Source organism: Bombus vancouverensis, unplaced genomic scaffold (assembly GCF_051014615.1).
Source record: "Bombus vancouverensis nearcticus unplaced genomic scaffold, iyBomVanc1_principal scaffold0043, whole genome shotgun sequence".
In the NCBI taxonomy this organism is placed as follows: domain Eukaryota; kingdom Metazoa; phylum Arthropoda; class Insecta; order Hymenoptera; family Apidae; genus Bombus; species Bombus vancouverensis.
In genome coordinates, this window is record NW_027468934.1 from 199,619 (window position 1) to 226,193 (window position 26,575).

At 38.9% G+C, this 26,575-nt stretch overlaps 1 protein-coding gene and 1 long non-coding RNA gene across 2 annotated transcripts in view; one reads left to right on the forward strand and one right to left on the reverse strand.

Moving 5' to 3' along the window:
• Positions 1 to 26,575, forward strand: part of LOC143304623 (uncharacterized) — a 72,830-nt gene that overhangs the window by 23,189 nt on the left and 23,066 nt on the right. The gene's annotated exons all lie outside the window — the stretch shown is intronic.
• Positions 15,317 to 26,575, reverse strand: part of LOC143304625 (uncharacterized) — a 47,462-nt gene continuing 36,203 nt past the window's right edge. Inside the window, exon 3 of the long non-coding RNA XR_013061300.1 lies at positions 15,317 to 15,885. This is a non-coding gene — a long non-coding RNA (uncharacterized LOC143304625). The remainder of the gene's footprint in view (positions 15,886 to 26,575) is intronic.

The window sequence follows — 26,575 nt, forward strand, 5'->3', positions numbered from 1 at the left end:
ATGTTTCGGTCATTTTACTTGTCCGATTCGAAAAAACGATATGATTCTCGATACGAGTATAAAAGTGGTCATAACGTAAACCGGAATGGAAAAGAATATTTTGAAAGTTAACAAATATCCTATCAATTAGAATTAGATGATCAAATTTTCATAAAAATATAATGCATAGTTAATTCGTTTTCGGACTACGGACAAAACGAGATTCGATAAACGAGCCAAGAATATCGACCAACGTTTTTCTCGCAATTTGTCAGCTTATCAACTCCTCTGAAAACACGCGGCGAAATATTAAACTGGCCTTTGAATTTCAATTCGACGTTATTCTAGTTCCGTGGTTGGAAATTAGTTGGGAATATTTTTATAAACGGTCCGGGGAATATGAAATACCATGCATATTGTAAAATAGGATGAAAATTGTGGCGTACGTGAATACACGCATGCAAACTTCTGCATAACTGTTTAAATGCAGATGAAGCAGAGTGGACGTTCGAATAGAGTGATTTAAATCAACTAACCCCCGCTAGCTCTGGCTGACCTTATATGTAGATAATACTGGTACGGGTGGCAGTGCTCATAAATCTCGTAAGGAAATTTCAGTAGAAAGAAAAATAGTTCTCGGCTACAGTGATTAATTGATTTACGAGCCACGAGATGCGCTTCATTGTATATTAGTCTCGCTATATAAGCATGCATGATCTTATATAATACATGTAGTAGAGGAGTTCCGTTTTAACTGCGCGTATCGTTGGAAACGTATTAAATTGGAAAGGTGGAACACAAGAATTTTGAGAACGCGAGCTAGACAGCATTTAAGACATCACGCAAACTAAACAGTTAAATAATATACTGCTAAAAGCGTTTGATTTACCTGAAATACCGTCTATTTTTCCCCGTGTTACCTCATACCTTTTTAATATAAGATCAAATAATATAATAATTTAGCGATACTCACAAATATGATTATTATTTCGTATCGTATTTTCGAAACAGACGCGATATTGATTCTGAATTTCAGCTCACAGAGAAAATTAATAACTTTCGAAACACGAATATCGATTCTTAGAAACGTAACGTTTAGAGTTAAAAGTTAAAAAATCGAAAACTTATTTTTCAGTATTTCGTAACGTTTAATTTGCGTTTTAGAGATTCATACGACTTGCATCTCGGACGTACGCGAACGAATATATTAATCCAAAACTTATAACAAACTAATAATCGTTATAAGTGGATGGTCAGTGCGTAGCTGTCGTAACTAGATACGTGGGAAATAACTTTTGAATTATAACAATGTTACGGAGTACTAAGTATGAATTTCGATGAAGCGTTGATCGGCTACAAAATGATAAATGTCGAAGGCAACATTTTTTTCAAACTAGTTTGCAAAATAAGTTCCCAATAAGCTGGCGTAGATGGAAAAGCATTACGACTATATTTTTTTCGAGTGGAAACAATATCGGCAATGAAGAAAAGTGTAGATTTTTATGTTACAATCAACCGGTATGTGTTGTAGCCGATATCCGGGCTCAGCAATACCCGGACAATAGAAGCCAAATGAGAGTTGTACGTTGCGGCGACTCTGCTGGACCGACACTCACCCTCCGCTCCTCCCATCGTACCAACCCCTCGCTAAACAGCTTTTCCTCCATTTCTTTAACTAAATGTCAACAAATAAATTTGCAACGCGTCATTGGCTAAACTTCAACGTGCGTTACAGTGTGCGTAATATAGTATTTCGATTTATTGACAGCCACTCCTGTCTATTTTCATACCGTCCTGTTGCAATAAAGAGTTCCTTGACCTGCGAAGCGTCGCACAAAATTGTTTAGATACCGCAGGAAAGAGAACGAGGGAAGAACGGAAAAGGCAAAGCTTGTAACGCTTACGTTGCCGTCCTTTTTTAATACTTTGAATGTCCAGAAGGTTGCCGGGATAATATCGGAAGGTTGAGATTCACAATGGTGTAAAACAAATCGCTGCTAGTTTTCGTAAAATGGTGCTCTGCGCTTATTATTACAAAACATTCGTTATATTTTTCCCTGTCATGAACAAAGTATCGTAAAAATCATACTGGTATGTTTCAAATTTTGCCGTAAATGTCACAGTAAAAGAAAAAGCAAAACGAAATGCGGGAACGAGCTGATATTACCATGTGATAGTAAATGCTTGTTCTTGCAGCAGTCTTGTCCTGTCGGCGACAGGAAACGGAAAACTTCGCATCGTTCGGAGAACGTTCCTTTGTATCGCTGATAGTTCGTCGGTCGGAACATCCACAGTCTCGTTCGTGAATTAATTAGCCAAGATTAATTCTTTGTCAATCGATAGCGAAATTAACGGTACTGAAAAAATTGTAATTTAGTTGCCACAAAAATTTGCAATCCATTTCGATGCTCTTTATATTCCGTAAAAAATAAGTAGAATCGAGCAAAATAGATTGTTCTCGATTTTATATTTATTTTATACAGTTATATTTCGTTTCACGTTTCACTATCTCGATTATTGTATACAAAATTCAGTGCTAAACACTTCTTGTACCATTGCGCGAAAATTCTTCCCTCTATTAGCTCGTGCAATGGAAGGTCTACTATACGTATAACTTGTATAAAGAACGTTTATCTCATAATCGGTATTACCTCGCACTTTGTCTCAAATATTTTGAAACTATAACGTTAAAGAGTATTTATAAGAGTATTTAAAATAAACAGTAGTACATGAATTTATTGTCAGCAGTGGTTTGTAAACTTTACGAATTTAATGGATATTTGTATTTCCTCGATAAACATTTTCTGGATGAAATTAATGGTAGGAGAATTTGGTTACTCGAGGCAGGGAAATTGATTAATAATCTACGTAATAGTAATCATAAAGTTATTGTATAATCTGCCAAGTTTACCAGTTGGAAAGTACCATAACTTGCACATCAGTTGGAGAAATTCCCTTTTGCAAACTTATCACGTCTCGAACTCTGGCGATGCGTGACTTAAGTACAACCTGGAATATTCGTGTTAGAAAAGACGGTTTACAAGAGTCAAAGGTACTCACGGTTCTCGTGAAACTGTTTTTAAATCATATCAAACGGTTTTAAAAAAGCACGTGCATCGAAATGATAATACAGATCTGTATGCATATTTATATATATATGTATATATACTTACGATATAGTGGCTCATGAGTATTTCAACAGTTTAAACAAATTTTTTATGGATACAGCTTGCGTCTTGACGAAATGAAACAAATAATTAATTTCGTGACTGAACGATTCAGTCTATAAGAAATCTAGAGAACGAAACGAGAATTTCGTAATAGTGCTTATATACTGTTATTAGTTAAATATTATCTGCAGATATATTTTTAGCCTAAGATTGAAAACTTTTTATACGTTCTTGAGAAAGTTTAGATAAGGAAGTTATTTTTTAAGGTTTGATCGAAAGAGCATAGTTGATATATTATCGATTTTCATAGTTGTACTCAATTTTTCAACGTTATTCGTTATTATTTTTATAATCACGCTCTCTTCGTTCTTATAATTTTATAACACGTGGGTTACAGAACCGCGTGTATGTACGTATATTTCCAGACTACCGTTTCGTATACTAATAATTATTGCTGAAATGCAAAATAATGGGTTATACACGTACACGTGTACACACGTGAAAGCATAAACCACACAGGCTACAAATATGGGGTATAAACGACGATTAGTGGGCAAATTTTCGGCATTGTTTCATTGGAATTCGGTATTATCGTTCTATAACATCGTTCCATTGTTCGTATTGCCTTTGACTTGGTTTGAAAATCTGTTGGTGATTTTACGATTATTGAATTCTGCGAATGTCGAAATTAATCGTATTTATACATTATAACATATTTCCTACGTTTTTCCATTTTTGCGAACTCCTTCGAACCTTCCGTATTTTACTATTTAACGTTGACTTTTAATTCGTTATAATTTTTAATATCATGGAAACAGCGTCAATTTAAAATTTATGTAATTATTTTAGAGACCGTACACTTTGCATCTGTATCGCTTTCCATGTATAGGTATTGAACCAAAATTTGACACCAGTTTCACCCAAAACGATACATTTATCGTTTAGTTAATTGATAATCGTATAATAATTGTGAACGAGTTAAATGTACGATTATATGTACAATAACTTGCGATTCGACGTAAATTTTGCATTCTATTAAGTTGCCAATAATCTACGACAATGTTTGAAGCGATTGTAAATAATAAAAAATGGAGAAGAATCACAATTCATGGCGTCGATCGTATTCTTCGCGATAATTATATTCACCGTATTTCGTTACCACTTAATACCATCTACATAATGTTATAACGATACATTCCTTCGTATCATCTATAAATTTCACTGGCGTACATTTTATTTATTACATTCATCGCGTGACACTCTACACGCGACCATCGCCGATAATTAATTCGAATTCCTCCCGTTTAATTTGATGCTGCGAAATTATTTAATGCGATTATCGTTATTTCAAGTGCGACACCATGTAATTTGATTCATCCTTGTAACCACCTGCGCATGACATACGTGTAGTATCGTGGACGAAAGGCCTGGGAAATATCGGGCGAACTATGAACAGTGTCGCGAGAGCCGAGGCGCCGTCGGGCCCATCAATGTGTCATCGGTCTTTTCAAGTGCATAGTTTCGTGGAAAAGACCTACGTGACCCTGGCCACGAGCGTCTGTGGAACACGTGTGCGGTGGGCCTAGGAAAAGGACAACAGAATGCGACAACGGCCAGAGGGTCAGTCGAAAAGCAGAGCGCGAGTCGAGAAACAGAGTGCGAGTCGAGGAGCCAAGTGCGAGTCGAGCGGAGACGGAGTTTGCGAGTGGCGTTGCCGAGAGAGTGTGGATTGCGCTGTGTTCTGTACGTTTGGTATGAATAGTTCAAATTAATCAACAACCGTCTTTTTCTGTCTGATTAACATCTCTATTGTCCACGTTTTGTAAACATATTACATCACGATATTACATACGTAAATATGTAAATTAAATAGGCTATCGTGTTCGGATTCTGTTTGTTCGCAAACACACCTTCATCTTCGAGAATGTACATCTACCGTCCGCTATTTTTTCTTCGTCGTGCTACAAGGTAATCAGACGATCGTTGTTATTACGATCGTTTCTATTGCAATTCGTTGCAAATCCATTTCCGCCGCCAACTTACCTTCGCGTTTGTTTCGCGTCGATTCTTGGCGAGTCAGACTCGTTCCAGTTCCATATACCTGTAATATCGTGATGTAATATGTTTAGAAAAAGTGGACAATAGAGATGTTAATCAGACAGAAAAGACGATTGTGGCTTAAATTGAACTATTCATACCAAACGTATAGAAAACAGCGCAATCCACACTCTCTCTCGGCAACGCCACTCGCAAACTCCGTCTCCGCTCGACTCGCACTCGGCTTCTCGACTCGCACACTGTTTCTCGACTCGCGCTCTGTTTCTCGACTCGCACACTGCTTTTCGACTGCCACTCTCTGGCCGTTGTCCCATTCTGTTGTCCTTTTCCTAGGCCCACCGCACACGTGTTCCGCAGACGCTCGTGGCCAGGGTCACGTAGGTCTTTTCCACGAAACTATGCACTTGAAAAGACCGATGACACATTGATGGGCCCGACGGCGCCTCAGCTCTCGCGACACTGTTCATAGTTCGCCCGATATTTCCCAGGCCTTTCGTCCACGATACTACATTCGGCCATCCTGCAATAACATCTGCCCTCAGATGTTGCCTTTTATCTCGCTGTCATCAGATGCGTCACTTTCGGCGTTTGGGACCCAAGGTTTCATAAAATCGAGGTGTGTGCGGGTCCTTCCTTCGGTACTGCTTCGCACGCTTTCTTCTTTTCTTGTAATTTCGCAGGTTCCCTTCTAGCTTACCGATGTTTCGTTCGGTTAGGCTACAATCAAGGCAGTTGGATACCACGTGTTCGACCCTTTCGCGTAACCCCTTGAACCAGAAGTCCTTCTTGACCATAGCTTCTGTTTTGGTAACCTCGAAATGCCCACGCTCGTGCGCTTGCCTGACTACCTGAGCCCGCATCGCCTTCGATACTACTATTAGCACATCGTCCTCACACTCCTTATACAAAATATTGTTTCTTACTACCTGCCCATCGGCCTGACTGCACGTTGCGGCGTCCAAAATCCTACGGACTTCGATGTCCTTGTTCTGTGCCCTTCTCAACCGTGCAATCACCCCGTCTTCACTTTCCGTTACATACATAGTGCTCGGCAGGGGGTTCCTACTCGGAGCATCTACATGCTGCATACTTTTCCCCGGCCGATGACACGCCTGATACTTAATCTCGCCTAGTAACAAGGCCCATCTAGCCACACGCACACACAAATCTTTCTTTCTAACTACACCTATCGGACTCGCATACTCCGAGTCTGACGATTTGATTACACCCTCGTTTGTCCACGCTTCCATCAAATCATCTTCTTCCTTTCTTTCCGACGGCGCCAGTCTTCGCGGTCTTCGCGCTATCGGCTTGTCGCTTTCCAAAAGTACTTTTGCGGTTATTCCGACGTCTCGCTTCTTCTCCGGCCTATACCCCCTAACGATATCTCGAATCGCTTCACGATAATGCGGTTCCTGCACGTGTGTTAGGTCTGTTTCGTCGGTCTGTTCTACCGCGTTTACCCTCAGTACATCCGGCGCGTCCTCGTGACCGTCGGTCTGATCGTCGAGTCGTAAAAATGTCACCTCGCCCCGTTTGACTCGCAACTCTACCTGGTCTAAAAAGTCGGTACCTAAGTGTAGACTGTGTCTTGTCATTACCTTATTCGAGACAACATGCAGAGTGACAGTAAAGTCGTACCCGTCGACCGTCATTACCCCTGTGAACTCGCCCCAGGTACTGTTGCCAGCGGAACCAAAACCATCAAACTTAAGTTTGCAGTTTCCCAGAGGTGGTGATCCTAACCTCACATACTCATCCGCTCGTATGAACGTAAGGTCACTACCTGTATCCACTAACGAGACAAACCTGCAGCCATCTATCGACACGTCCTTCACGTACTTTTTCCTCTCCGGTCTTGAGATTACGTAAGTCTTTACTTGTCGCGCTGTACAATTCGCCGCCACATGTCCAAATCCGCTGCACTTGAAACACCTAACACCTTCTCCCCTCTCCGGACACTTAACACTTAGGTGATCCTCACTACCGCAGATGAAGCATCTTCTTTCCTTCATTGCATCTACAGATTGACTGGGCTTCCCGTTCTTCTGGGTTTTAGCCGACTTCACAATCGACTTTGCTCTGCGACTCTTCTGCTCTTCGTACATCACTAACCTCTTCCTCAACTCTTTGATTGACGTAGCGCCGTACAATACAGCCTTATTGTTCTCGTCGTCTATTATTCCATCCACTATGTATTCCACCTTTGCTTCCTCCTCCATGTCCACATGGCTGGCTATTTCGAGCATGCGGTACATGTAAGCCAAACATGCTTCATCACTCTCCTTTTTTGTTTCTTCAAGTTTCTGATGTACTTGCCTACTGTTGACTTTCCTCGAAAATTCTTTCACTAGCCCCTTCTTCAACTCATGCCAAGTCCTGGCATGACACTCGAAGCTCGCAAATATTTTCGCTGATCCCTTCAGCAGCTTCCTCGCGTAGACTGCCTTCTGCCCATCCGACCACATGCACGTATCAGCGACTTCCTCGAACGACTCGAACCATCGTTCGACATTTTCACCTCTGTTGCCACTAAACGACTCTAATGCATCTTCGACGTCTCTAAAACTCAGTGTCGAACCAACACATGCCCTTCGACAACATTCGTCACGGTCCTGATGCACCCTTCGCGTATCTCTCTTGTATCCTCTTGCGTTTTTCTTGTCATCTTCATCCTCACTTTCGTCGTCGCTTTCTTCTTCCGACGATATGTCATTACCATCTATGGCCGCTCGTAGTCGTGCGCGTAATTCTACTTTTCTTCCCGTCGTTTTTAAACCCAAACTAGCGAGGCGCTCCTTCAACTCCTTCGTATTCATTTTCTCAACATCCTCACCTTCGTTACAATCACGCTCAGCTCTCTGTACATTTTCAAAATCTCGTTGACCGGTTAGCTCTTCACCGCCCGTCGATCCCTTACGATACGATTGTCCAGCCCTACACGCCCGATTCACCCTTGCAATCAGCACTGACCTCGCACCCGATATAGGGAGGTTCATTCTCGCGTGCTTACTCCTCAGCTCCTCCAGCGTCGAACCCTCTTCACCCGACAATCGTTCGTCCCCGACGTTGGCCATTTTTCACACAACACAAACTTAAACAGTCAACGATATCGTCTTTTACCGCACCGCGTACCGGTAAATTCACAACTAGCTCGAATAGCTCTGTTACACCGTTTCGTTTTCTGTCTTGTCCAATCCCGGCTGAGCCCCCAAAAATATGTAATATCGTGATGTAATATGTTTACAAAAAGTGGACAATAGAGATGTTAATCAGACAGAAAAGACGATTGTGGCTTAACTTGAACTATTCATACCAAACGTACAGAAAACAGCGCAATCCACACTCTCTCTCGGCAACGCCACTCGCAAACTCCGTCTCCGCTCGACTCGCACTCGGCTTCTCGACTCGCACACTGTTTCTCGACTCGCGCTCTGTTTCTCGACTCGCACACTGCTTTTCGACTGCCACTCTCTGGCCGTTGTCCCATTCTGTTGTCCTTTTCCTAGGCCCACCGCACACGTGTTCCGCAGACGCTCGTGGCCAGGGTCACGTAGGTCTTTTCCACGAAACTATGCACTTGAGAAGACCGATGACACATTGATGGGCCCGACGGCGCCTCAGCTCTCGCGACACTGTTCATAGTTCGCCCGATATTTCCCAGGCCTTTCGTCCACGATACTACATACCAAATACCTGTGAAAGTACAGCCGGCGAAAAATGTACACGGATTCGAATCGTCGCGTCGTCGACACGACGGAACATTAGAATATCGAATGCGTGCAGTTTCCCCGGTATGTGCGTCGTTGCGTGTTGTACAGCTTTTCCTCTGTATTTAACCTACTCGTGTCGCTATTCCCTTTAAATTTTCACCTAACTCGTGTACCATTGCAACATTAATTCATTCAACGTAACAAATAGAAACAACAAAGGAGAAACGATGTTACGCGTTTCGCGTTTGTGAGCTTGATAATTACTACAGTTACCTTTGAATTTGAACATTTCAACAGGGAAGTTTCAAATTTGCCTTAAACTTGTCGCTTAAATCATATTTAATTATGTTTGAAGATCAGAGGAGAAAATCATGATACGTGTGCTCACTTTACCGCTAAACGGAAGAATTTTAGTACGATAGGATCGAAACTGAAGACAACCTGTTAGGACCAGATCTATAACTCTTTTAAAAATAGCTGACAAATTGACGAAATTTTACGAAAGTCAAAGATACAATTATTAGGACAAGCAATGTTTTAGTGCCTCCGATGCCATAATATTATTACGAGAAATATTTGTCAAATTTTGAAAAGAACAAAAAAATATGTTTAATTTCAAAACCAAATATACAAACAAATGTTATAATCGTTACGACGCTAATTAACAGCGTAATGAACTTTGAAACTGTTTTCTCGTAAAAGGTAAAGGAAATGTGACTTATTATTATTACTGTTATTATTGTTATTGTTGTTGTCGTTGTTGTTGGTGTTGTTGTTGTTGGCGATGTTGTTGTTGTTGTTGTTATCGTTAGTGTTATATTCATCTATTTAATACGTATGCATCAATATGACTCACGAACTTTCCCTCTAGTCTTTATTCGATGATTGTATCCTATCGTACTGATTTTATTCTGTTCGATCTTATTCTAATTCGTTTCATTTTAGATTTTTATTTTAGGTGTTCGATAATGTAGCGGTCATTTCCGAGACACGGTTAAATAATTTAATATTTTTTTTGTCCACATTTTAGTTGCGCTATTGCTTCCTCTTTTAGCGTTCCGTAATCCATTCCTAATTGATCGGTCACTCACGATATCCAATTTACATCTGCCCTCGTTCCTTACTAATTGTCCCGAATTGCTGCTTCTATGTTTCGTACGATAATGCATGTATCGTAGCTGTGAAAACAGCGGAAGAGTTATTTGCGTTCGTTTATTAAGATTCTATACGCGCGTATGTATTTTATAGTTTCCATTTACTATTACCATCTATTATTGCGTGTACATACGATCCAAAATATTTAGATATAGAAATATCATCGTTACTCATAAAAAACATAGTCCGTATAGAGTAACGCATATGTTAATCCTTACTTAACGATCCGAACAATTCTAAGAATAATGAATAGAACAATGAATGAATGAATAATGAATGAATAGAACTGTTACGCCGCGCGACTCTCTGCCTGGCCCAGGTCACACACCGCGGGCCAGACGGACACCAGAGGTCCGCTCTTCCGTACGGCGTACCCTCAATAGCCTTAAGCACCGTCCATAAATCATAGATTTACGAGAAAAGGTCCTTTAAACAAAACAAACAACTGGTCCCGAGGAGTTTCTAAACACTATTGTCTACCACGGCAGGACAAGGGAAAGATAACCTTCTCTCGAGGGCAGTTAAGACCCTTCGTTTGAGCAATTAAAAACGAAGGCTAATCTCTCGCTCTCCTAAATAACATCGGCACGAACAAATCCGATGGTCCCGTGCGCTAGACTGATCCTTAGCCTTCCTCCGAGACAGCATCGTCTCCCAAGACCACTGATTTCACATCCTTCGAACGGTCAACATCCTTCGAGCGGGTATACACACCCGCAGATCAGTCACTCACTCATCTCGTACATACGCACCAGTGTAACTATCCTCGTTATAAGTTGTGGAATAAACGGTGACCTAACTTACTACTGTGTAATATTCAATCAACCACCTCTGTTATCCTACCCGAAACAGGGGAACGACTACTTCGCGGCGTTGATTCACCGAATCGTAGCGAGAATTTACGCCTCTCGCTGACGCGTTTTCCTAGCGACCGCGTCTCTCCGCGATCGGTCGTAACAAGAACAATGTCTATTAATAGAAAATAGATAATAGATATAGGGCAAGCAATTTCGTTCTGACGAGTGTAACAACATGTTCGTAACGTTTGTGTAAAGTTTCTTTTTTCGTCCACTTCCTTCCTGTGCAATCTATCGAGCGAAGATATTAATCATCAACTTTGATATACGACACGTGGCACTAAATGTGTACAATGCCCAGTGGCGTGTCACGAAGCGATGCAGATTTATTGTATATTAATTTGTTATTTTAATTAAACCTAGTTGGTAGTCTTCGTTAGGAAGATCTATCAGGTTCGTTGCCAGACAGTTCGTATGGGATTCGGTATATACCAGACTGCGTTTAAGATTCGTCATGCTATCGTGTTCTGCCATTTTTCGATAATCTTTAAATTTCAGTCACGCGTCATTCTCCATATAGGGCAGACGTACGTTCAGATTCGTTTCGACACATTCGTTTTACGTAATAACAATTTATACAAATAACAAATAACTGCCAGACAAGTTCTAATTCGAATTGTAAATTGTAATATATACTGACTTGACGACGTTAACTTCAATTTTCCATGTTCTCGACAAGACTGCTATTTCGTTAAGCCGTGATTGTAATTTGTCCGAAGCTTCGCTAGATCGACGTCGGGAGCTAGGATTTCTGTGTCATCGGTATATCTTCCGTTTATACCAAATAAACAGTTCAAACAAACCTACTAAACACCAGCTTAACAGACATCTTTAATCTACCTCCTACTTGAACGTTAATATCGTTCAAGGTTCGCGATCTCAACCGAACTGTTGCAACCCGACTGATCGCCACTTAGTTGATAGGTCGCGACAACATTGTTACACGAGTGGATCGCGATCACGAATACGATTACAAGCGCTTGAACATTAGCTATGTTGTCAAAACAAATTCGATCCGCTCGGCTGCTATAACGCGCGTCTATTTCTGTAAAGTGAATTAATTCCGCTAACAAGTCGGAACTATTTTTCATATAAATGCGAGGATATATGTACATGTTATATTTCATATAAATACGAAAAAGGAGCGTGTTATGTTATTATACGCACTTGGATAGACTGTAAGTATAATTTTAATTAAAAGCAGGTATAAGAAAAACTTTCCTCATGCATAGTACAAAATGTCGGATATAAATTTCATTAAAGAAAGAAAATTAAATTATTTTCGCTGAAAACTTGAGACAATTGAAATAGAGTGCGAATTACGTACAATCCTTCGAACGCAAGACAAAGAACTAATTGCCAATTAAGGAACAAATCTATATTCAAATAGGCAACAAATTCCTATGCAACTGATCGAAGTAAACTATTATAAAGGTTCGATCCTCGAGACTCGTGTAATAGCTGCTGACTCTAAATTAGAAAGAATTCGGCACGCTGTTCATAGTGCTCGTAATTCGCGACGCGCTAACGTATCCATCCTTTCGAATGGCTCGCAGACCTATTTTGTCTCGCAGATAAGACAGCAGACCGCCTTTTCCGCACGTTTCGCGGTGTCCGTAATTCATAAAAAGGAAATGTCTTCTTTAATGATTTCGGCCAGAGACGTTATCTTGAAATGAATATAAGAGGACACGCTCGCTACGGAAAAACAGCTTTACAAAGTTAATGAAACGGGCTGTTATGACAAGGTTTCGGCTATTAAACTATGGACGAAGTGAGGCGAAGAAGTTGAAAAAACATACTGTTGAAAATAGGTTAAATTTCTCACGTACCGTCCGAGTTAAAATTTTATTTCTCAAAAACAGCGACTGTTCTTGACCGTGGCATAAACGAAACCCTCTGAGTTTCCGGATATAACGCTCAACAGTTGCTACTAACTCTTACCAATATGAACTCATAAATTTCACAGTATCGCCTGATAATTCATTATCAACGAAACAAGACGACATTGTTAAAGATCTGAATTTAACACCATTTTAGCAATCAACGTGTCTCAATTATCTTTTCCTTCGTATGTAGCATGAATATCTTGGTTATCTCAACGATAATAATTATTTCCAACATTCTTCAACAAAGATGACGTAATAATGCGTAAGCAACGATATTATCCTCTCAAATAGTACTAAAGCGAAGAAGACGTTAACGATATACATATGCCAATCTAGAAACTAGCGGGTAGTACGTGGCCAGGATTCTCTCTCGGACTGCTCGCGCGCCGCATTGTGTCCCTTTTTTCGCATCGGTCCTCGGCTGGTCAGTCGCTCATGACGTCCAATTCATTTTTGCATTCGTTTCGTACCGATGCTTGTAAATTGGACTTGCTGTAATTCAAAGAGAGAGAGAGAGAGAGAGAGAGAAGAGAGAGAGGAAAACCGTGGGTTTGGACCGGGTAATCTCGACCAAACGCCAGTCAGCAAATGTCCGTGCTACGTCCAAAACGATACGACGCGACGTACGCGTACACACACCAGTGCCCTCGTGTATGTAGAAAACGGAAAGAGAGACAGTCGGATGACAGAGCGAGGAAGGAGCCAGGGACAAAACGAAAGGGAGAGAGATGGAGAGAGAAATTCGAACCGCTTTGCAACTACCTCACAGTCACGGGTGCATGAATATGCTACCAAGGGCGCACACATGACTGCAATTCACCAATAAACCGCATATTAATCACAGCTGCAGAGTGACATTTTGTGAAGCACCGTCGACTACATAGTGAAACGCGTACAGATTATAATATAGAACGGTCTTCTCCGGAATAAAAGGATTAGCGATATTCTTATCGCTTCGTAACCGTCGTCGTCAAGGACTTCGTTCCTATGAAATTACGACGTACGCGCTGGATGATACGATGCGACGAGCGATTGCGAACGTCTTAGATGTTGTGCGATGATTCTTCGGTTAGCGAGTCTTAGTCTTATCGTTAGCAAGGTTCGTATATTTATTAACGAACGAACGAGTAAATGTTTCTGTGTTTTGTGATTTTCTATCGTTTAATTACTATTTTCCTTATTATCGGACGTTATACGGGTTATTCTTTAAAGGTATTTCGGAACAAATGTCCGAACATGTTCACGAGCCTGTGTTTTATTAATACAATCTTAGCTTTATGAAATAATTACGCCGAAAATGTGTGTGATATATACCGATGCAAAATATATGTAATTTAAAGCTTAGTTTGTGTAACAATCGCTAATATCAATGGAAATATTCGAGTTTGGTAAGCTTTGTAATGAAACTGCTGTCACGACCATAATAGAATACCAATAACTTTGATAGCATCTTTGATGGTTGCGAATAGTTGGAGCACTTACATATAATATCGAACACGTTAATATGTAGCACGCCGTGAAGGTTCGCTTGTTGATTCAAGATGAAAACTCGTTAATGTACAATACAAGACTCAAAGAAATTTCTATAGAAAATTTAATTTACAATGTTATTTCAAATTATTTCTGGACTAACGGAAAATTTTATTTTAAACGACGCTATAAATTTACATTTCAACTATTCTTTTTCAATAATTTTATTTAATTTTCAAGAACTTGTACCGTTAAGCACGCCGATCTGTTTTTTATAATATTCATAAATAATAATCGTTTGTTTCCGTTGTATACAAAATTATATATATTACAACGAAGATTATACTTTAAAGTATAACGAAATTTTAAGTATACGCTATATATTTGTTACTATCACAAAATAGAAATAAAAGCATTGATTTTGTCTAACAAAGTGATTTTATAGCGTGTATTATTATTCTTTCATCGTTTTATTATAAAATAGGATATACAGATAAAAGGCAATGATATTAAATAAAATATGTAGGACTTAACTAAATGTATAACAGTATTTTCTTCATCAACGTAGTATCGTACACCAAGTATTTGTCATTGGTATATTTCTATCTGTAAATGTTACCATTGACCTGTTGTTTCTTAAGTTTACAATTATTTCGCCGAATCTCTTCTATACGCAAAGCGTATCTTTCTTCTTTCCAATAAATTTACTCGAAGGAAGAGAAATAAGAGACGATTAAATTCTATATTTTAAACTTCGTATTATTTCTTTCTCCAAAAGTATTCGTACACGTTATTCTAATAATTATTCGATTCTTCAAACCTTTGTTATTAGTCAACAGACACTTTTGTTCTGTCTATTAGTCTTCTTATTTAAGAAAAACAGGATTAACTTTCGTCGTTTATAATTTTAAAACATGGAACAAAAAAGTAGAACTTTTGAGCGTACAAAAGACTGCCTTTATTAAAATAAAAGGCTACAAAATTTTTCTTCAACGTTGGAACATTTTAACAATGGCTTTATTATTCCTGCATACGTTAGGAAATAAACATATTATTGTTATATATATTGTTTATATATATAAACATATTGTATGTTATATATTCTTTATTTAAATAAAAAGTGACTCTTCTTTTAAGTCTACGAAGACTTGAACGAACGTGATTGTATATTTAACTTCCGGTTGAAACGATCGATGCGTAAAAAATTTATTTAAAATAAAACTAATCGTATCCCGATTGAATCGTCGCGTAGCTGCTCGCAACAATTTATACAATATATCTCTACCTCATTTTTCCTTCCAACGTTCCTATCTTTGCTTTATCAATCCATTACTTTTTCCCTTCTCGCGAACGATTCTCTTCGTCGATCGTTCATTTCTTTGTTCAATTGGCTCAACTATCTATCGATTCTCCGGATCTCTCCTTTCATCTTTATCTTTTTCTCTTCCGCCGCTTCCGACAAACATGCGTTGTTAACACGTAACTGTTTACGATCAGATGAAACGAATGCACGTAATTCCGTTTGATTCGAAGCTGGACAATCCCCCTGCTCTGTTTCTGTACCGGAGCCCAGCGTTGTTCGGCCGCTGGATTGCTGGAAAAAGGAGATAAACGAATTACCCCGTTCGCCAAACAAAACTTCCATTATTTGTGCCGGCGTGGCTCAGTTCGTTACGCAAGACTGTGCCTGCCTCATTCTGTTCGACGCAGCTTCGACGCAGCTTCGACGCAGCTTCGACGCCCCGGATCGATGGTCGTTCGAAAAACAGGCCGTTGCTAATACTTTCCAACAAAAAAAAAAAAAAAAAAAAATGCGCTGTTCACCGAAATTCTCTCGTACAGGTGCATGACACGCATTCGCGTGTAGCTTAGACGCGAAAGGGCGCGCAAGTAACTACTTGCGTAACCACGAAAATTGGCGTTTCATGGTCGAGCGTCGATACAAATTGGCGAATGATTTGTTTCGATTTCGGTTTAAGCTCGCTGTTTGTTAGTTCGCTGAAAATACTGTAGGAGCTTCGCGAGTTAATTTCTCGCGGTATTATACGTGTACATTGTGGCTCTAAAGTTTAGAACGCTCTTCGTGGAAACGATGGAAACTTTTATACGTTATTTGTACCGTTGCAGTTGAATCGGCTGCATTTTTAACGAGAACGTCGATGTTCATAGCGTTGTTGAAAATGATATGAATCGGGATACGATGTAACCATGTTCGGGCACATTTTATTTGAAATAAAGCAAAAAAATAGCAATTTGAAACAATTAATCGTTTCAATTAATCGATTATTCTGATTTTAACAATAACATAGAGAAAGTAACTTCACTGTGTTTCACATTCGAATAAATTATTTGAAATAATTATTAATAATATACCATTAAGTATATATGTGTAGAGAAAAGCAGTACTTTGGAGAAAATATTTAGAAATTTGTGGGAAAGTCTTTTAGGAAGCTAAATTTCTCTTTTCAAAAAATAACAACGGAAAGATTTATCTTTATTTTCATCGAATTAATCTTTCACGTTTAATCGTCAAGAATTTAGGCCTGCATGTGCCACTCAAACTAATTGGAAGATTTCTTACGTAGCTGCCGCGAGCTCCATTATTTTAAAGACAAAGCTGTAAAGCACAATGCTCTATAGACGAAATTCGCATAAAATGATTACTATACCTATTGAATTCGTGTCTATTATTTTTCTATTTATTTCTATTTAATCGCATTTCTCGTGTCAGCATCGGTATAATTCTACTTCTTCGAAATTTCGCCTACCCTAAATTATTTCGATTGATTCAGTTAGCGGTTAATTAGTAGCGCGCAGCAAATAATATTTTAAGCGACGCGTATTAAATGGAAGATCGTGTTAAATGAAATATTCGACGTCCCCTATAATTTTTCAGAGAGAATATCGGTTTTATTCTTCTTGACCTGGAGAAATATTAAAGTTTACACGAGAAATCCGGCTTATACATCGGTTTTTTCCGAACGACCGAAGGTCTGCTAATTAGCCACTAGATCTCGTTTTTTGCCATCGTTAGCGGACAACAGAGGCTCTTGGCCGAAGATGGTTAGAGTCAATGTAAGACCACTCGTCTTTGAGTGGTGCTCGAAATTGGTTTTAATTAAATTTCAACAATACGTTTCCCTTTCGCGCTCTACCGATCTAAGCGAGTTATCGATATTGTTCCAGCGAAATAGTTGTTGTCAGAACCAGTCACGTTGGATTTCAGCGGGGCAAGCGATTTTAATTGCAACGAAAATAATTACTCGCAATTAGTTGGCGAGAGAGTGTCAAGTATACTATATTGATTAGCAAGGAAACGATTATGATTTTCTTCGCTCTCTCCTTGAAAGAAACGCGCATTCGAAGCTAATTAAACGGTTTCATCGAGCAGTTCTACGAAAAAGTTTCGAACCGGTCGAAACGTAAGAATCCTCTTATTATTATATCCCAAAAAGTTAATGGCATTTATCGACAACCGATCTTATCGTTAGTTTATATTCTCTTTCGATAATTTAGATTCGTTGCAGGATATTTAAAATGGTCAAAGAGTTTATAGGATGGGATAAATATAAAAAATAAAACAGGACGTTCGATCGACTTAATTATCGATCTATTAGATTTTAAAGATCGAGTATTTTCATCGGAATTTTCCTATCTCGATAGCTCCACTCTCCAATATTCAGAGAAATAAAATTTTATAACTGTATCTTTTGTTACTGTGTAGTCGAGCGAAGCAATCTCCAATAGCGACAGAACACTCTGTGAAATACAGTACGTGATTGAAACCTATCAATTTTTAAGACCGAATCTTTCGAAATTCATCTTGTATTCGCGTTTCGCCATTCATTTCCTACAGCTTGCAGGCGTACATTCGATATAGTCCATTGATACAACAGCCACCCCATTCTCTACTCTTTCGTACAATTTTTATTACGCATACATATGGCCTTTCCTTTTTGCCGGCATAATTGCCATCAAGGCGGATGAAAAATTATCGTTTCGTCTAAAGGAAGGTAGGTATATTTTGCGATGGTAGACAAGTTTTCAGTTTTCTGAATGAATTCAAAGTACGAAGAAGTATAAAATATATAGTCATCGAATCGATCTTCGTTCAACGTTGTATTTTTCAACTACATTTTCCATTACATACGACACAACTAATTATTTTTTCAATTAAATATTCAATATTATTCGGTGATTTCGCTATTTTATTAATGCTATCCTTTGAATCAAATGCATTAAATGCGCTAATACAAGTAAATTAAATTAGATAGTCGAATAACTACCGATAACGATAGTGAGAATGGAAAACGAGTCAGACGTTCTATGATTTTGCCCAACCAAAGACAGCACAAATTTCAATCTCTTGCTCTAATCTCTTTGTCGTATGTCTCGTGAACTTTACATTTTCTGTGTTTACTATACAAGCGATATGCAACATTTTACAAAATGATTAGGTCGAAAAGCGGAAACCTAGTGAAGCGTAAGTAGCACGTGTAGCGTATCTACCATTACCTTTCTTCAACTTTTCAGATTCCGAATTCTTTTTATTTCTGGATTCATGTCACATTTCCTAGAATTTTATGTATAGATTTTATATCGCATCTCGGCCATTTTACTTTATCTTCTGCGTTATACATCGCGGCTTTTAATAAAGCACAAGGTTACTCGATTCGATATTACAACTCATTTCACTTAACGTTGCATCACGTTTTTACGAATTAAAGAAAACTTCTCGTTTGATGTGTCACAAATCAACTGGAAATAGTATATAGTTAAAATTCAGAAAAAATATATACGTTTTATTACCATGTGCATTACGAATTTGATAATTCGTTCGGATTAAAAATATTCTTCGAATACGAAGAGCACAGCTGTGGGGTATTCGCGTACTGTTTTCCACGGAACAAGTACTTATACGATCTATGCATATAGATTGATACGAATATCTGTCTAGGTGCGCGATAGGTTGACCTGCGTTCAGTCAAGCTCATTAATATGCCTTTTGCACGTCTTGTCAAAAAGTGCTTCCGTTTTAGATTCGTAGATCGCATAATTCGATGGATAAGATAGATAAGATAAATTATAACCTCCGATTATTTCATATAGGATTCCAGCTCATATAGGATGTATACCGCCGTTAAAATATCAGCATCAAACGTATAAAGTTGTTACATAACTTTCGTCTACTGCTATGTTCATCTTTGAATCGTGTATAGCAACGTTTACAGTCATAGGAATTATTTCGTAGTCGGTTTTCGAGCATTTCGTTATCATACGAATACGCGAGAAACGTTTGAGAAGGAACTAAATGATGTTTAAAAGTAGACATGTGCTTCGACTACGAGAGCAGATAATTAAAGTAATTAAAGTAAGGTTGTAATTTGTAACCAAGACCTGTGGTATCTGAAGCAAATGAAAGAAGTCTGGTAGCATTTAAGGAGAGTCGAACAAAGTAGTGGTGTTCCGGAGATCGCTTAAACGTCAATTAACATATTATATTCGGGTTTCGAAGACCTACGTCGCTAATGTGATAATACATATTCAAATAAGGCTTTCGCATTTTACTAGGGAACCGTTCGAAGACTGGCACGAAGGAGGTCGAGGTGCGAGATGAAAGATCGATAGAATAAAAGACAGCGAAGTCTCCGTTGCTCGAGCAATTACGTTAAACTACATTAGACATCGTTAGCTTAATCAAGCTAAATTAGACTTGGTTTAATTAATTGAACTGTATCTTTAAACTCTGCCGGAGAAGTACAATGTAATTGTATGACGTGAACTAAAATCGGTGCTCGTGCGAGTCTTAAATCGTCGATGTTCGTTATGCCCATTATAAAGAACGGTATTACATGTCGCACACGTGTGATAGCTTTATTTTAATTGCATAATATTAATAAATATTAAATATTAATCGACGTTCGATTTTACTTTAAATATCGTTCAACATGAATTTTCTTCGACAATTTTGATTACGTTAATCAAGCTATAATTAAGCGGCCTGTACACACGCGCTTCTACGGGAATTAAAGTCAACCTTTATTCTTCCATGGAACGAGAATGAAATTTTCATTTGCCAAAGCGTAGAAAACCTGCCCAATTATCTTACGATCCCGACAAAAGTTCTGGCACCGTCGCTGTTACATTTTCAAATTAGTTGCCTGGCCGATCGCGAAGCTATTTTATTTTTACAACTTGGAAGAAGATTAATTTTTTCTTTCTAGCCGGGTCAGGGTCCCGTCGTAAAAACCCTGCGTATAATTTCACGCAGTTTCTCTATGCACTGATCTGTACAGGAGGGTTCAACATCGGGTCGAATTGAAATTTCAATTTCACGCTTTATCGATTTCACCATCGATAATTGCAAATTGTGGTCAATCTGTATAAGAATCAGCAATCGACATAATTATATAATACGTCGAGTGCACCGCGAGTCCGTAATTACATTAACACTATACTAACGGCAAATAGGATTATCGTAAAATCAACTTATATTCGATATGTGAACATCGCATCGATACAAATATTAAGTTCATTTTTCGTCGTTACCACGAAGAACAGTTGAACTAATAAAGATCTTCGACGCGAAATAAGATACTACATTATTCTTATTAGACTGTCTACAATGCAGTGCTATACATTTTTGAAGACCCTAGTTGTATGTTAAATATTCGGAATATGCAGTTCGTGTTTACGTAATAATGATATATTTTACATCACTAGACATCGTTACTACTATGCTTTGGATATTTTATCGTACATTCTTCGGTACTATTTTCTATTTATAATATTCAATAATATTTAACATTTTAATTTATAGATTCGAATAATTGAGAAAAAAGTACGTTTGTTATTTCGATGCGTCGCATCCGTGCATAAATTTTTAGAAAAATATTTCGTCTTATGAAATTGACATTTACAAGAAAGGTGCGACTATCTACCATGAGAGAATACCTAATTCTTCGTTTAAACGGCTAAAGTAAAAATTACTTTAGAATTTGTATTGTATCGAATAATAATATATATATATAATAAATATTAAAGACACTCATAGTCGATTTAATAAGATAAAATCTATAAAACATTCGAACATCTTCGACTCAACGGTATTCGCTATTCGTCAAAGTGAAGCAACTTTTCGTTTTAAATAACTGATAAATGTGAATATTTCAGTGTTAAATTTTCTTAAATTTCCGCTTTGCGTTTCTTTCGAAGGTATAATAGCGGCAACGCCAAACCAGGTTAACCGTGTTAAGAGAATAAGTTTTTATTTATCTTCGCGTATATCTTTGTTGATATTCGGACTACGCAGAAATTGATTTATCAGATCATTTTACATATTTGAAACTTGTCAGGGAAATCGAGTTGTTATATAGATAATACGATCAACCAAAAATTAACTGAGAAAGAGGAATGACATACGACTGCCCGTAGCTCTCTCGAAGATCTCGTGAGAAACTGACAAAAATGTACGACGCATCGGGAAAACGCAGATGGTACTTTCATTTCTAGGGACTTGATTATTATGAAAGCGCGAGCACCGTGCAGTCTGACGACTACCACTTATCACGGAACCGTGATAACTACTTACCTACCTGCTCTTCTTCGTTTTCCCTCTCTACCTTCCCTGCCCCTCCTCTTTTCCTATTCCATCTTTACCGTAATCACAGTGTTTTAATGTGCCAACGTTCGTTTCTCCGATTCTCCTCCCAACGCCTAATTATTAGATCAACGAATACACGAATACGATACAGTCGTCGTGGACTTATTTTGCATTCCAACGAATCACCGCCAACAGATTATACTTGGATTTCCTTCTTAACAGAATACAGTTGCAAATTCTGACACGTTTAAATCAAATTAACCTGTTCGATAAACGATCGTTCGATCATAATATCAAGAATAGCGATCGACAACTTATGATTAAATAATTTACGCTATATTAATCGTCGATCAATTGTTACAATTGTTTCATCGATTGTGATACAACAATCCATCCTAATGATTTATGTAACTATTTTTTAACAAGTAATTAATAAATAATAATTAGTCAGTTTATTTAAATATTTATTTATTTTTTTCCTTTCATCGTTGTATCAATTAAATATTAAAACACTTAACCCAATACGAAAATAACGTATAAATCTGGCTTTTCAGATTTGTATAAACTGCAGCCTGTCAGCTTTCTATTTTTATCAGATATATCGTTCGATGCAATTAGTTACTGATACGCTCCGAATCGAGTATTTTCGAAGAACCGCCGCGTCGCCAGTAATTGCGTAGGATTATCCAGCTGAAAAGTAATGACAGCCTGTGCAGAACTAAGTGACAGACGTTTTCACCTTTTTGACATTTCCTTGTTATCGATTGGCTGCTCGTTAACGACGCATTCGCTATCGGGTTTGACCCAGTTACTTAATTTCCTTGTTCTCTCTTTTCGACATTCTTGAAATGTTCACCCTCTTCGCGAAACAAATCCAATTCCTACTTAACATTTTCTGATGCGGCGTCCTTACAGACGACAAAATTAGAACCATCACCACGTTATTTCGTTTCAGGTTCTTAATCTGCATGCAGATGAAGCATGCTTACGGTACAGCGTAAGAGGGCGAATAAAGTATATATCACGAGATAGTTTTATAAAGAAATTTATTCCTCGGTGTACTTTGGTCGACCAATAAGAAGACACAATTTGCCGAATACAATTGTATTCACCACGATATTAAGTTTTTGATATTCTAATCAGACATAAAAGGGAGAGAGGAAAAAGGGCATAATGGAATTTATATGACAGGTATCTTTCGGAAAACCTGGATGACTCGTGGATGACGAATGAATTTAATACGTTATTCGGACAAGTGATATTTTTTAACATCTGGTTACACGGTTATATCTCTCGCTCAAAAGCACGAAATTTGTTCATCGACGGCATTCCTTTCTCTATCTCCTATAGTTTCCGAGAGATTCGAGAAAATATAATAAGACCTGACCTGAAAAATACTGATATACGTATATATTACAATTTATGTCGTTTCGAACGTCTACCGCAACGCTTTACTCGTAACCGAGTTTTATCGTTAACTTAGGAATACATAGGTGGAAACCAAAGTTTGGTCAAACGGGTCCCATATATTGTAAACAGCGACGCTGAAATGATTATGTACGTCGGAAAGAAAATACGGTACGAGTAGATTCCTAGAGTGGTAACAAGTGAGAGAAATGACGAAGAGAAAAAGCAGAGGAGAAAGAAGGAAGGAGATAGAAAGAGCAAAGAAGGCACGAGTTCTCAGCGAAATTAAAGCTTAATGCTTCTAACGAATACCGCGACCGACGGGGATATAAATCCAGTACGGGCGGAGAATTTGAGAGGGTCGAACGGTAAGAAGGCGGAGAGATGAAATAGGGTAGGAAGGATAACGAGGCAGCGAAAGCCAAGAGAGGGAGAGAGATGGAGAGAGACAGACAGAGAGAGAGAGAGAGAGAGAAGGAGGAGGGGACCGAACGTCGAACGAAAACGAAAATACTCGTCGAACGAAAAAGAAGTGCGTTTAATTAAACCGACAAATAAGTGCGGCTCTGGCATTACCGGCCGTCGCTTCCACGTTTTCTGCAGCCGCTGCTGCTTTGTGTTTGCGGATCCCTCGCGCTCTGGGAAAAGGCGAACGTCGAATATAAGTTCGATGGCGGCGCTTCAACCTACGTTTCAATTTGAATACTCGGCCACGCGAATATCGCCGATCGCCGCGCCATCTAATTAAATTTTCAATTAATCACGCGATCGTAACGCAACGTTATAGTTACCTGCCATTGATTCCGGGGAGGGCGGCGGACGCCGTATGTATGACGCCGAGGAAACGGATGTGTAGCGTACAGCCAGCGGAAGTACCAAGGAGCGGGATGTGGCAGCAGGGTTACCAAAGATACGTACGTTAAGTAAAGGCGATAGCCTTGGAAACGTAGCGCGACTCTTTGACCACTAATTCTCCATGGAATTATCGTAAAAGTTTTGTTTGCGGGTCGAGAGCACGGATGTTTATCTCTTTATACTCTGAATACGTAGTACGCTTTTAGTAGTTAGTAGCTTGTACATGTATGTGCGTATCAGTTGATGGGACTTTTGCATCCGGTATTCCAACAGTGTGGCTAGAAATAAAACTGTTTTCACGCTCTTTTGCGTTGTATTATTTAAAAGTTACGCGTGTACATTTTTATTCTCCTTTTATTCGTATAGTTTTATTCGTATCTCATCGTAACGCGAATAATCTATACGAATTGTTAGTTACTGATTTTCAAATTCCTGATATTGAGAAATTACAATCGATTACGACGTTCTTTCTCGAGTGGATAGAATTTCAAGTGTAAAGAGTCGAATATTCTCGAAGGAGAAATTTTAACAAGTACCGATAATGCAATGTGTTCTCTCACTCGCGGGGAGACACGATCGTGTAGAAGCGCATCAACAGGAGTCGTAAATTCCTGTTACGATTGTTCAATCGACGCCGCGAGATGATCGATCCCCTATTGCGTTTAGGCTAATAGAGGTGGTTCATTGAAGTGCACACTGCTGTAACGGGTTTTCAATTGTGCTTTATTGATACACTGTGTATACACTGCGTGGTGAATTAACAGGAACCGGGGTACGGTTGGACTCGGTTAGAACGTAAGATCAGGGGATGAGAGGGCGAGAGCGTAAGCGCGAATCGTTGCTGCGAACTGAGACTTCCCGAGGTTGCTGACTGAGTGAGTGACTGGCTGCCTGACTGATTCACTGACTGACTGCTGACTGATTCCCCCTTAGTTTTCCCCGAAGGAAAGCTTGATGCCGATTGGTCGTGACCCCGCTAAAGAAGCAGGACCTGAGGAATTTCTCACCAGTGTCCGGGGTGATTTTATTGCTGGGGAAAACCAGTCGTTTCTGTCCTATGTGTATGTGTTGGGTTTTCTCGTTCGGTGACTACCTGCCTTTTCCGAGCCTATAACAAACTCAAGGATTTTGCTAATCCGGACATAAACCGAAATGCTTCTAGACAACTAGATTGCTCGACACACATCTGGAAACAATTTAGCTAGAAGGTGACGTTTTATGGCCGGTCATTGAGTCTATTGGGGGTCTGGAAGCAGGTAGGTGGGCCGCTGGCCGCCAGGTAGCGTTGGCTGGGGTTCCGCTGCTCCATGCGACGCAACACAATGTGATTTCTGTATTGTACGAAATAACACCGTGAAACACCGTTATCGATAGAGTATTTATTTAGTGGAATATTTCTCGTTCATCAGAGAAACGCATTTCGTTATTTATAATAGATGGGAAAAGCATACTCGAAATAACAGAAAATGCGATTTCATTCGCGTTTCCTTTTTTTTTTTTGCACGTTTAAAGCGGTTCCTACGCGATACGGAATTTGAGACAAACAGGCAACTTGAAGAGATTGGGAAGGATCAGTTCGGAACTCGGACTATTTCGGTTCAAAGGCATACATATGTATATCTGAAACTTAAAAGTCTGGAAAAGACGCTAAGGTAAAGTTCTAAGAAGTCCGTAAAATGCCATCAAACCACGTTTCTGACCGTTTCATAAATCGCCAAACGTATACGTATATACGTATACCGAAAAAGTAAAGGATTTAAGTAAAAACTGTTTTCAATTTTCAAAGTCGTGCGAAATATATACTATCAAGTTATTCGACGATTTAGAAACTCCGTTATTTTGCAGTAAATTACATACTTTATTACATGGTCGATATTTGAATTTTTCGTTGTAGTCAATTTTACTTAAAGAAGGAAATATGTTATTGACGCAAAAAGGGGACGCCTCTTTTATTGAAAAATTGCAGTAGATGTATTCTTCTCTGTTTTGTAAAAACTGAGGCAACGAGAAAAATACACGAACCTAAGTCTCTAGAAAACGACTTAATAAGAATACACGCTTCGGAATAACGAATGCGCCATATTTATTATATAATGTTTCTTTTAAGCTAAAAAATTCTTACTAATATATCACGTTGAAGCATCATATTTTCTTCGAGTCCTTTAAATAAACGGCGATGTAAAAGCACGAAACGGATCGATAATTTGGTATGGATGAAGTTGCGTTTCTTACTCGAATATTCTCCCTAGGGAGACGTTAATTTTTGAAAGACTGGCAATAATGTTTGAAACGACGCAGAACGTTTTGCATTGATCGACGAACAGTCGCATCTCCTTCGTGTCCCGTACGTACAACACGATACGTCGGAAGGAAGCCAAAGTAATCGCAACCGCAAGATAATCTTCTCCATTTCTTACCT